Raw genomic sequence first — 12,029 nt, 5'->3', positions numbered from 1 at the left:
ACTGAGATTGGGTTAGAAGTCGTGAAAAACAGGTCGCGTTAGTTATAATCGCTGTTTCGCGGGTTAATAGATTGGGCTTAATCCGTGAAGTAGCGAAACGACGAAAGTCGCAATTGACTGTGTCTATTCACGCGAAACTGTGAAAGCGATTAAAACTGCGTGTTAGTCACAATCGTTGTCCAACGGGTGAACAAATGGTTTGACCTGTGAAGTCGCGAAATTGTGAAAGCGCATAGCAACTCGTGTTAGTTGCAATCACTGTTTCGCGGTGGTAGAGAATGCATTTAACAGGTCAGGCGCGAAACTCCGAAAGCACCTAACATGCCATGTTAGTTGATATCGTTGTCTCGCGGGTCAACAGATGGTATAGACTTGTGAAGTCGCGAAATTGCGAAAGTGCCTGACACACCGTGTTAGTCGCAATTGCCGTTTTTGCAGTGGTAGATAATGCATTTAAAAGGTCACACACGAAAGTCTGAGAGCACCTAACATGTCTTGTTAGTTGATAACATCGTCTCACAGGTCAACAAATAGTATTGACCTGTGAAGTCACGAAATTGCGAAAGTGCCCGACACGCTGTGATAGTCGCAATCATCGTTTTCCTGTAGTAGAGAGTGCATTTAAAAGGTCATGCACAAAACTGAGAATGAGGACAACACGACGCGTTAGTCACCATCATCCTCTCGCGGGCCAACAAATGTTATTGACTCGTGAAATAGCGAAATTCCGAATGCGCACACACACCGTGTGAGTCGCGATCGCTGCTTCGCGGTAATAGAGAATGCGTTTAACAGGTCATGCGTGAAAGTGCGAAATCACCTAATACGGTGTGTTAGTCACAATCGTTGTCTTGTGAGTCAACAGATGGCATTGACCCGTGAAGTCGCGAATTTGCGAAAGTGTATTGCACGCCATGTAGTCTTCATCGCTGCTTCGTGGTAGTAGAGAATGCATTGAAGAGGTCATGCGCGAAATTGCGAAAGCGCATAACACACCGTGTTAGTCGATATTGCAATCGGCTTAATGAAATTAAGTTTTCTATTAGCTGTGTGCATAGGATGAATCCAAGGTCTTTGTAGGAGAAGATTATATGTGAGGGTATAGGGGACATGGATAGGTGTACGTAAAATATTGAGACCTACCTTAATAGGCAAGGTTATTGTACCTAGCGATTATCTACCAACATTATCAAAGCCACAAATAGATAGAGAATAAGGTTGAATAATGTAAGTATCCACAATGATTTTACACTTACAACTCACCATTTGAACAAATTCAATCATATTTGATGTTAAATTGTCAGTTGCAAAAACTTATTCGTGCATTTGAGCAAAAACTCCTTTCAAAGATAATACAATATCTGAAAAGGCCACTGATATTGTTACTATTTATGAAAAAAAAAAAAATTCAAGGCACCAATCAAATTTCATTCTTTCAAACATGGCAAACGTGCAAGCTGTGGATTTGAAAGTTAAAAAGTAAAAGGCATCTTATTCAATACAATACATGCAACATTATTTCCATTTTGTTTTCACGTGCGTACAACATTTCAGTTAAGTGAGATGGCATAAGAAGCATCTCGAACTTAAACAAATGTTTCTTTAGATAAATTGCCTTATTCTATAGTTGTATCTTAAGTATATTTATCTATGTCAAATCGACTCCCTATGATTGCACATGATGAGAAGCTTGCAATTCAAAGAATGTGAATCTAGAAGAGTTAACAAAATCTCCATTTGTACTTAAGTTTATCATGAAAATAATTTCTTTATGTTGTCTTGATCTTTTACTGATATTTGATTACCCTAGGCATAAATGTATCATTCAGTCTAATAAATTAAGTCTGCAGCTTTTGTACATGAATTGGACTTTACTCCAAACCATTTTTAAATTTGGGCATAAACGTATCATTCATTTTTATTGATTTTATCATTTACTTGATCAAGTTGTCATTGAAAGTATTGATTTCTACTTTTTTTCCACATATACAATATTTCACAAAGAAGTTCTTTGAATACGTCAACACATATTATCTGTTCTTCATATTTGTATCAATAGCTATAAGTTGTGCCATTTGCAAATTATATTAGGATCATGGTGTGTTTTTCTTGATTGGTGAGGCTTCATGAAAAGTGTTTTGTTTGCCGAGTAGGACCCAGTTTTTGAAAGGACAATTATAGCCAACCGAACTAAATACCACCATGCTACCCTCAACCCTAGCTACCTAAACAATGTTCCATCAATCTTGTATCCTATACCCTATACCTAGATGGGAGAGAGAGGGGAGACATACATACAGAGGCATAGAGAGAGGTTCCTAATGAGACATAGATGGAGTGGTATAGAGGTGGAGAGAGGAGGGAGAAACCTAGAAAGGAAAGAGAGGGAGAGAGAGGCTAGGAGGAAGAGGTGATGACCTAGACAATGGAGAGAGGGGAGAGAGAGAGAGAGAGTATGAGAGAGTAGGGGAGGAAGATATATATGAGGGTAAAGAAGGGGGAGATAGAGAGGGAGAGAGAGGTCATGGTTCATGGAGAGAGAGAGGTGAGAGAGAAGAGAGAGAGAGAGGAAGATGGAGAGATAGAGGGAGGAATCAATACGGCCACTAACCTCAACCCTATGTTCCCTAAACTATGTACCATCAATCTTTTACCTATATCGTAAGTCTTATATCCTACAACCTATTATCTAAATACTATATTGGGGAGGGAGAGGTGATGACCTGGAGAGGGCAGGGAGAGAGAAGAGGTGAGAGAGAAGAATAAAGAGAAATAGAGATCTAAGAAGAGAGGGAGAGGTGGGTAGGGAGTGACTGAGAGACCTAGAGAGGGAAGAGGTAGATAGGTGAGGGAGAGAGAGAAGAAAATAAGAGAAAAATAGGTATGGAGAGAGAGATTGGGAGGGATGGGTAGTGATCAAGAGAAAAAAGAGAGAGTGGAGAGAAACAATAGGAGGAGAAGCGAGATGGAGGGGGAGAAGGAATGATAGATATGGAGATAAGGAGGGAAGGTGAGAGAGAGAGGGAGAGAGTATAGGAGAGACCTAGAGAGGGGAGAGAGAAGAAATAGAGAGAAGAAAGGGAGAGTAATAGGTCTAGAGTTTCTAGAAGATAAAGAGGTGATAGGAGAGATAAATGGAGGAGAAAGTTTATAAAGGGAGATGGGTAAGGGGTGATGGAGAGAGAGGTGGAGAGGAAGGGAGAGAACTAGAGAGGGGATAATATACCATCCTAATAATGTGAGATTATGTTATTCATTTTCCTCACTAATAACTTACAAAGCTAGCTAGAAACATGACGTTCCTTGCATACACACCCCATATTTCCAAAAAGAACGATGAATCCCAAGTTATTTCTACTCAAATTCATTGTCAAATGTTATCTTATATTTAAATGTTCTAGTTTTCCTTGGTTCTTGATGAGTCAATTAGATTGTGAGATCTAAATTTTATAATTATTTTGATATAAGGCATTAGTTTTGTGGTAACAAAGTTTAACTTGGGTCCTCATTATCCTCCTCTTGTTTGTGTTTTCTTTCTTAGCTAATCCCTAAGTTACTATCATTAGAATTCTTGATTTGAGTGTTTAATTATACTTTTTTATGTTATGTTACTATCATTATAGTGTTGTAAACTGTAATCCTTTACAAGATTCACACTCTACTTGGGCCCCTACTTTAGTATACCTTCTCTTGGATCATTTTAAGCCTATTTGGGCCCTATCCTATCCTACTATTGTCATATACTAATTTTGATACTAGATCCTATGTTCTGGATCTTGATACTATACCGCCCCTTTCTCTTGTCGATGTTTGAGAGGACTATGGTGCCCAAAACCCTAGTCTGAGTGGACTAGGGTGCCTAAGACCCCAGTCCCTCCAAAAGGGGCCTCAATTCAAATGTGTGTCAGTTATGCCTCTGTTCTTTATGATTGAATCTCAATATTTTGATGTCTATGGCTTAGAGGGAGCATACTATTTTACTATTTTTCTTCCTTGAACCTCATGTTTGTCTCAGGGGGAGTTCTGAAATGTTTGTAAGCAGTATTGACACTGCTTTTTATATTGTAATAATGGTTCATCTTGCTCATCTCTACAATATCATAGGTGGAGAATGCACTTCTTGGTCTATGTGTTGACATCAATGCCAAAGGGGGAGATTGTTGGTAATAGATTGTTATTGATGTCAACGATTGAGAAGATCCAGTGGAGAGACTTGCAGAGATCAGATTGATAGAGATGGAGTTGTCCTAGGTTGGCATAAGTATTGTTGCAAACATCATATAACACATCATGTTAGTCACAACAGGAGAAAAGCATGAGGAATGTCAATAGGATGTAAAATTAATCTAATTGATATCCTTGGAACATTGAACCATTTTTAGTGATGTCACAATAGGAGAAAAGCATGAGGAATGCCACAATAGGATGTGAAACTAGCCTTGTTTGAAATTGGGACCTCAATCACAAGAGTCCAACACCTTAATTTAATTTCCATTATTTCCGTGGAACATTGAATCATTTTTAGTGAAGAATCTAGTTCCAAGCAATAACAATTTCAAGAGGGGGAGAGGAAATCCTAGTAATCTATAACTTCCGAAGGAGGAAAATGGAGGATTGAAAGAAAGAAAGGGTGAGTGGAGGAGAAGATATGGGTTTGATTGTCTTAAGGGCTCCAAATATTTAATATTCTAAAAACTATCTTGTTATGCTACTATGTATGATGGATTTATTTCTAATCAATAAATGTAGATGTTTATTTATGAAAGAGAGTATGGTTTCTAAGTTTTCCAATTGAGACCCTTTTTATAAATAAAGGGAAAATAAGGTTATATTGAGTTTTGGGTGATGTGACCATTATAGATATAGTAAGGATTATAGGATATAAAAATGCTTTCGAAAAGTGTAAGAATTTGCCAAGATCTAGAGGCAATGAAAAACACAAATAAAAGAGAACAAAATAGATGATAGGAATAAATTGTATTCTATCAAGATGCAAAATACTGATCAACTGGATCATCAAGCGTTCAATTACATACAATGAATATGAGCTTGCTTATATAGGAAATGCTATATGGATATGTGAGCACACACACATGACATGTGGCTCAATAAGAAACAAGGGTAGGTAGGAAATAGGTGTGGGTAGGTAGGAGAAACAATATAATATTCCACATGAGGTGGATCACCCACTGAATGTGGAGTGTAACAACAAGATCACACCATAAAAGGTAGAAATTCTCCTACACACACTATCCCAATGTGGCACAAACACCCAAGTGTCTCATACGCAAACTACTATGAAATGCATTTCCTAAGTAAACTTAAGTAAAGTGTAATAATATCCAAGATGAATAATTATTTACACCAACAAAAAGTCATATTTTACAATTTGAGCATGGACACGAGTTCCCACCCAATGCTCATGTCCAAACACAAGCACTAGTGTTCTTGAGGAGTTACATCTTTAGATTTTTAGAAATGACTAGGGTGGAGTTCATGAAACTTCTTTTCCATGTCATATATTTTTGTAATCAAGGGAAAAACCAAAAAGTGATTCAAATAATCTCAAAACATGACCAAGAAGATGGAAACCAAAATGTGTATGTAAACATGAGTTGAAAGTTGAAAGTTGTACAAAGTTGTGCTCATTAACCTATGCCACTCATCCCCATTTTACACATTCTCCAACATATGGCTCCATCTTATTTATCTCTATAAATATTCCCATGTATTTAATGTTCATTATGTTTATTATTTCTCACCATTCCTGTAAATCCATTCCATGCATGTAGATCTTATGAGTTCCATGTATAGGGCCAATCTTATGGGTGTGGGATCAATCTTGCACCAACAATTCTAATCACCAGAATTTTAAAATTCAAATTCAAATTTTGGTTCACTCTTGCTTGTTTCCTTCCTCTCATGAACTGATTTGGTATGCATTTCATGCAATTTATTAGTATATTAGTATTTAAAATTCATTCATAGTCATTCATTTAAAGCACAATTACATCCAAGCATTATTGGCATATCATTCATATTTATTAAAGGAAAAAATGCTAAGAGCACTTCAACTAGAGCATTACAAAGAACTGAAATCTACATCATATCTACATGTTTGAAGTTGTTGTTCTATATTATTTTTTTCATAATCATTAAATTGGTTCTACCAAGGGGTTTGACCTATGAGGACACAATCCTTACAATCTAGTGATCTCCACTAGGTGTTTGTAAACACTGCCAATCCTTGACATTCAAAAAAGCACAAGGAACAAATCAAGAATTAGGAGTGCACATTATACAAATCAAATCTACAGACTACAATTCTTATATATTCCCATAAAAAAGATCTTGAGCCATAGTTTCAACCTTCCACAAAGTTGACAAATTATGTAAATCTCAAGACAAAATACAAACATAAAAAAAATGAATTCCAATATCGAGACAAGCAAAATTCAGAAAATCAAAATCATTCTTCCTCCATTTTAAACAATCTAAAATATGTAGCCTACTTTAAACAATGGAACATAAACATTGTTAATTTTTCCATAAAATTCCCCCTAATCCAAAAACTATTATTTAATAAGCAGGACAAAGCACTACTAATTTTCTATTATGCTCTAAAACTTAGATTAAAAATTATAATCCAATTTAAATATTGCAAACTTTCTTCAAAATCCTAAATCGTGCACAACCAAAATTAAGTAGCAAAACATTGCTAATTTTCCACAATGCACTATACTCCATTGCTACTATCCTAAAATTTATGTAAAATCCATAACCTAATTCAAACATAAGGGCAACATTGTTAATGAGGAAAAATATAATGAATCAACAAGAAAAATTGAAACTCCTACATAAAAGTGTTTAACGCAACAATCAATTCAAAATACTAAGATTTGTCACTACATCAAAATCGACATGTATTAGTTAATTTCCAAAACAACATCTTCTTCTAAACAATATGAACGCCCAAAAAGACAACATCGATTTCAACCAATACATAATAATCACCCAATCCGAAAGACCCACTTACTAACTTCTACATAATCAATATTCCTCTGCAATTGTTTCCAAGCATGGCCTCCATGCTTTTTCTGAAACACAATCTTGATGTTGAGTAAGTTTTCTAACATGTCGTTCCACTAAAATTTCCTTCACACAGCTATCCAAAAGCAAATTCTTCAACTATTGTCTTGAGACCACAATCTTGAGTGTAAAACCCTTCTCTACATTAACATTGCCTCTACAAATACCATTTTTCTAGGCTGAGAAAGCTGTATGATCAGCTTCAGTGTGTGAGGGAATCAGATCTACAACTACAACAGGAAACATGTATTCTAACATTCTCCCATCCATTTCCATTACTTTTATGAATTTCTTGCATGTTTCTCGTCGTACCTTGACTTGCATGCAATTACCTATTACGTGGGCTTCAACACAGTAGACTACAATCCAAATCTGGAGATCAAAACCTATAAGAAGGAATGAGGAAGTGAACTAATTCCTTTATTAATGTTGTTCAGAAAGCCCTAAAATTGTCACAGGAGCCCACAAAGTGAACCATGTGAAATAAGAGAACAAATAAATGTTAATAAGTGATTGCAACGAATCTTTCCAAAGATGAGATAACACAGGGCATTGAGTCTTTCAAAGATGGAAAATCTCATTACATTGAATGTGATATGAAAGAAAGAAGTAAGAAAATGAATCTTGCAGCACAATAGTTTAGAGTATAGAATGAATCTTGTATTGAATGTAGCAAAAGACCCGGTTCAAATGTTTTCCCAAACGATTTGATTGAAAAATCTAGTAACCCATGTAACAAATAATCAATGGCTCTGAGAGTAGTGAAAATAACAGGAAACCCTTTTCATGATTCCAAAAACTACAATTTGAATGACATCATTGAGCTTTGTAAAGAAGGCTGTAATGAGAAATATCGAGAGCAATAGAAATGCAGAGGAGTGGAAACAAGATTGGGGCAAGGGAGGCCTAGATGGAGGATTCTCGACATCATCATCATCTTCACCAAGGAACCCACAAAGGAGTCAATCTTCATCTTGGCCTCCTCATCACCGTGCTCTCCCTCGACGAACTCGAAAGTCCACTCATCACCGCCACCCTCAAACTGGATCTTGACCATAGCCTCCTCCTCCCTGAAACTCATAGGAACCACCATTGCCAAAGTGTTGAATGTTGCTGACCGGATGTCGTGCTCAGACAAAATGGGCAAGCATTTTATGGAGGAGAAGTCATAGGTGAGCTTGTTTCTGCGGCTGCTCCACTTGTTCTGCCCTGCAAGTTTTGATTGTATACCCAACTTACATACCTGAACCTACTTCCATGTTATTTGTTCCTAAAGCATCAACATCATCGACCAACTTCTCCATTCAGATTGCTACTCCTCAAAATGAGAAACTAAAAATATGTAGGCGGGATAGAGATTTAAAATATGCTAGGCGAGAGATTGGTTTTTAAAATATGTTGGGCAGGAGAGTGGTTTTTAAAATATGCTGAGTGGGAGAGTGGTTTTAAAATAAATAGTACGAACAAAAATGTGAGCCGAAACGTCCATCCCTGCCCGTGACTGTGATCGTGAGAGTGGCCAGAAAATGTTAGCCGCGTACAAATGCTTTCCGTCAACCGCAAAATGGTAATATGCCTCCACGTCAGCCAAATGATGGGTCCCAGAACGTGTCTCATGGCATCATGGAGGGCATGCAATTTTGGAGCCGCATCATGGCATGACATACCATTTTGGAGCCATAATAGCTACAACTAACAACTACCAAGGAACCACCAACTATCAAGGACCAAACATAATTACGCTTTTAATTTATTTTTATTTTATTACTTGTTGAACTACATCAGCTTTGGCCCCCTCAAAAAAGAAGAAGTTGTCTTCCAAACAACAATGATAAAATTAAAGACTAAAAAAAGAAGGAACAAAAGTACCGAGAGGAAGGGGGATGAGAGGACATCTCTGGGTGAACAAATGAGGTAGGAGTGGATGTAGGTGATTGAAGCTGTCATAGTTAGCGAACCTCCTTAGTATGCAATTTCGAATGTTGAGCTGCTGCCAACTCTCATTCTTGTGTTGTCTTCATAATGTGAGTAGCCTCCAACAACTGATGCTTGGTCTGCTCCATCTCCTCCTTAGCAATTGGATGTGTCTCCTATTGTTGCCTTAGCTTGTTATGTCTCAGTAAGCTTTGCCTACTATGCCAACTCTTTTTGGAACTTTTAGATACTACCAGCCATCTCTGTATGAATAGTTTGTACCATCTGGAGGACTTCATCCTTGTGGTGTATAGTCTCATCGATAGAAACAATCTGGCGATTAAGTCAAAGGAAAAGGTTATTGAAACAAGTCTCCATACCAAATAGGGCTAAAAGTACTTGATCATGTCATCCTTAACTGTTGGCCTAGCATGGTGCCAAGCTACCATTATCTCTGGGGCCTCAACTCTTGACCATCCCCAAGTAGTGAAAATCTCACAAATTCTCTGAAAGAAATATAAAATTGCAACACAAGTAAATTATTCTATGATTCAAGAGATTATAAGAGCTTCTTGATCAACCGATCAAGGATCAGACTAACTGATAGAAAAAGAATTACAACTACCTCATTATATAGAGGTTTTAGATACATCTAGATTTTGGAAAACTTCTATTATTAGAAATAAAGCAAAAAAAAACTAAAACTAAAAATCTAAAAGAACTTTTATGCATAATCATCCCAAATAAACCTGAAAAACAAAAAGCATAAAACTATGCAAGTGGGAGGAATTAATAAACAATATTCCAACAATCTCCCCCTTAATTTCAACCTCTAATGGATATAATAGAAATAACAATTGAATCTTCATCCAACTTCAATGGTCTCAACTCCTACCATGATCCATCATGCGGCGATCTCTGTTTAGACTGCAAATTATTGACTTTTAACTCCTTCAAGGCTTTTCTAAGACTTGGATTTGGCTTCCTCACACGATTGCATATCGGTGGCTTAAAATAATTTCTCGAGCTTTCACAAAACTTGTGATCTTCTCTCCTCTCATAGAAGGCTTCTCTCCACAAAAAACACTATGGCCTCTTCAAAGACCATGATTGAGCTTCTTCACACAACTTCATGTTGGTGGCTTTGACTAATTCTTAAACATTTACAAGATCCATGATCTTCTTCATACAAATCAATATTTTTAATGATTTGTGATAGTTATCTTTTTCTCCTTCAACAATCTTAGAAACAAAAGGCTTCACCTTTTTGGAGGCAGTTTTAAACTTATAGTTTATGCCAGATTGTAATCTCTTCTTTAGAGAGTTGACTTCACCTTATTAAGGAGGTGGCTTCTACATTGAAATTTGTTGGCTTCAATAAAACTTCATCCTTTGAACATGGGTGGCTTTCTAATGGAAAAATATCACGAAAATGGTTTGTGATCTTTGTCGATCTCCTCTAGTGACTTCCTCTAGAATGATTATTTTGTCTTCTGCTATGACTGGATTTAGTAATTTCTTCAATGCTCTAACTGGCTCTTCAGAATCTTCAACTTCCCACAATCTTTCTTGAATCATATAACTTTCTCAAACCTGCTCTGATACCAAATGAAAGAAATATAAAATTGCAACACAAATAAACTATGCTATTGATTCAAGAGATTACAAGGGCTTCTTGATCAACCAATCAAGGATCAGACTAACTGATATAAAAATAATTACAACTACCTCATTATATAGAGGTTTTAGATACATCTAGATTTTGGAAAACTTGTATTATTAGAAATAAAGCAAAAAAAAACTAAAACTAAAAATCTAAAACAACTTTTATGCATAATCATCCCAAATAAAGCTGAAAAACAAAAAGCATAAATCTATGCAAGTGGGAGGAATTAATAAACAATATTCCAACATTCTCCTTCACATTCCATTTGCATTAACAACTAGGATGCGACGTGCATTGTTTGCTACCAATAGAGAGTTGTCCAATGTCTAGTCTTTAGGAGATATCCTCAACCTCCTACATCATGATGACCATGGACTAGAGATTCTAGAGGTACCTCTACATTGTGTTGATTGGTCATCCTCATATAGCTTGCTAATCGCTATGACGATGCCTTCAGATCCATTCTCACTCGACTCCTCATCATTGGGAGCGACCATGGGCAACTCTTGAGCTATTGATGGTGGTTGTGGCATAGTATCCTATACATTCTCCACCTGAGGTGGAGGTGTCTTTGTGGGACCAAATGGGGCACTATCAACAACCATTATTGAATCCTCCTATTGATCAAATCCCTCTACCAAGAATCTTGGAGGTGAGGGGAAGGCTAGGATCTTCACTGGGATCCCAATTTGATCCAACCATTGTTCAATTTGATTTGCTTCTTCCCTCACAATAGTTTCGCTAGGTAGTGTAATATCCGTAGGCAAAATGCCCATGGTGGTTGTCAATGTAGCTAGCTGTATTGGTAGTGTGGTTGATGGTGTTGTTAGTCTAGTTGGTGGTGTTGGCACTATAGCTAGTAGTGTTGGTGGCTATACCAACATTGTGGTTGACAGTGTGGTAGGTGTTAGCAATGTCGATGGCAAGTTAAATGACGTTGATGTTGGCAATGTAGTTGGTAGTGTTGATGGTAATGAGATTGCCTCAATCTCAATCTTGAGCATAGATTAAGCATTGATTGCTAGTGACACCTCCTCTATTAGTGTCATGGTTGATGTAGATGACAATAGTTCAGTTGGCTCATAATCTTCTATACTATCTCCCCAATCACTAGACACATCCTTCTGTTTCCATTTCTTTCTCGGCAGTTGCGTTGTCTCATCTCCTGGTGCCCACATATCCAATGTCGATCACGAAGGGTCAAATTGGAACACTAGTTGAAACTTCCCCCACTTATCGATTGAGAGTTGTCTATGAAGGGAATCCAAGAATAAGGTAATGATGTGCTGCATCATATAAAATGTCTTATGTCTTAGTGATAAAACTTCTCGGATTCTTTCTAACAAAAATGCCCCTAGGT

Source organism: Cryptomeria japonica, chromosome 10 (genome assembly GCF_030272615.1).
Source record: "Cryptomeria japonica chromosome 10, Sugi_1.0, whole genome shotgun sequence".
In the NCBI taxonomy this organism is placed as follows: Eukaryota; Viridiplantae; Streptophyta; class Pinopsida; order Cupressales; family Cupressaceae; genus Cryptomeria; species Cryptomeria japonica.
The sequence above is the reverse complement of the archived record's forward strand: the minus strand, read 5'-3'. Positions refer to the sequence as shown.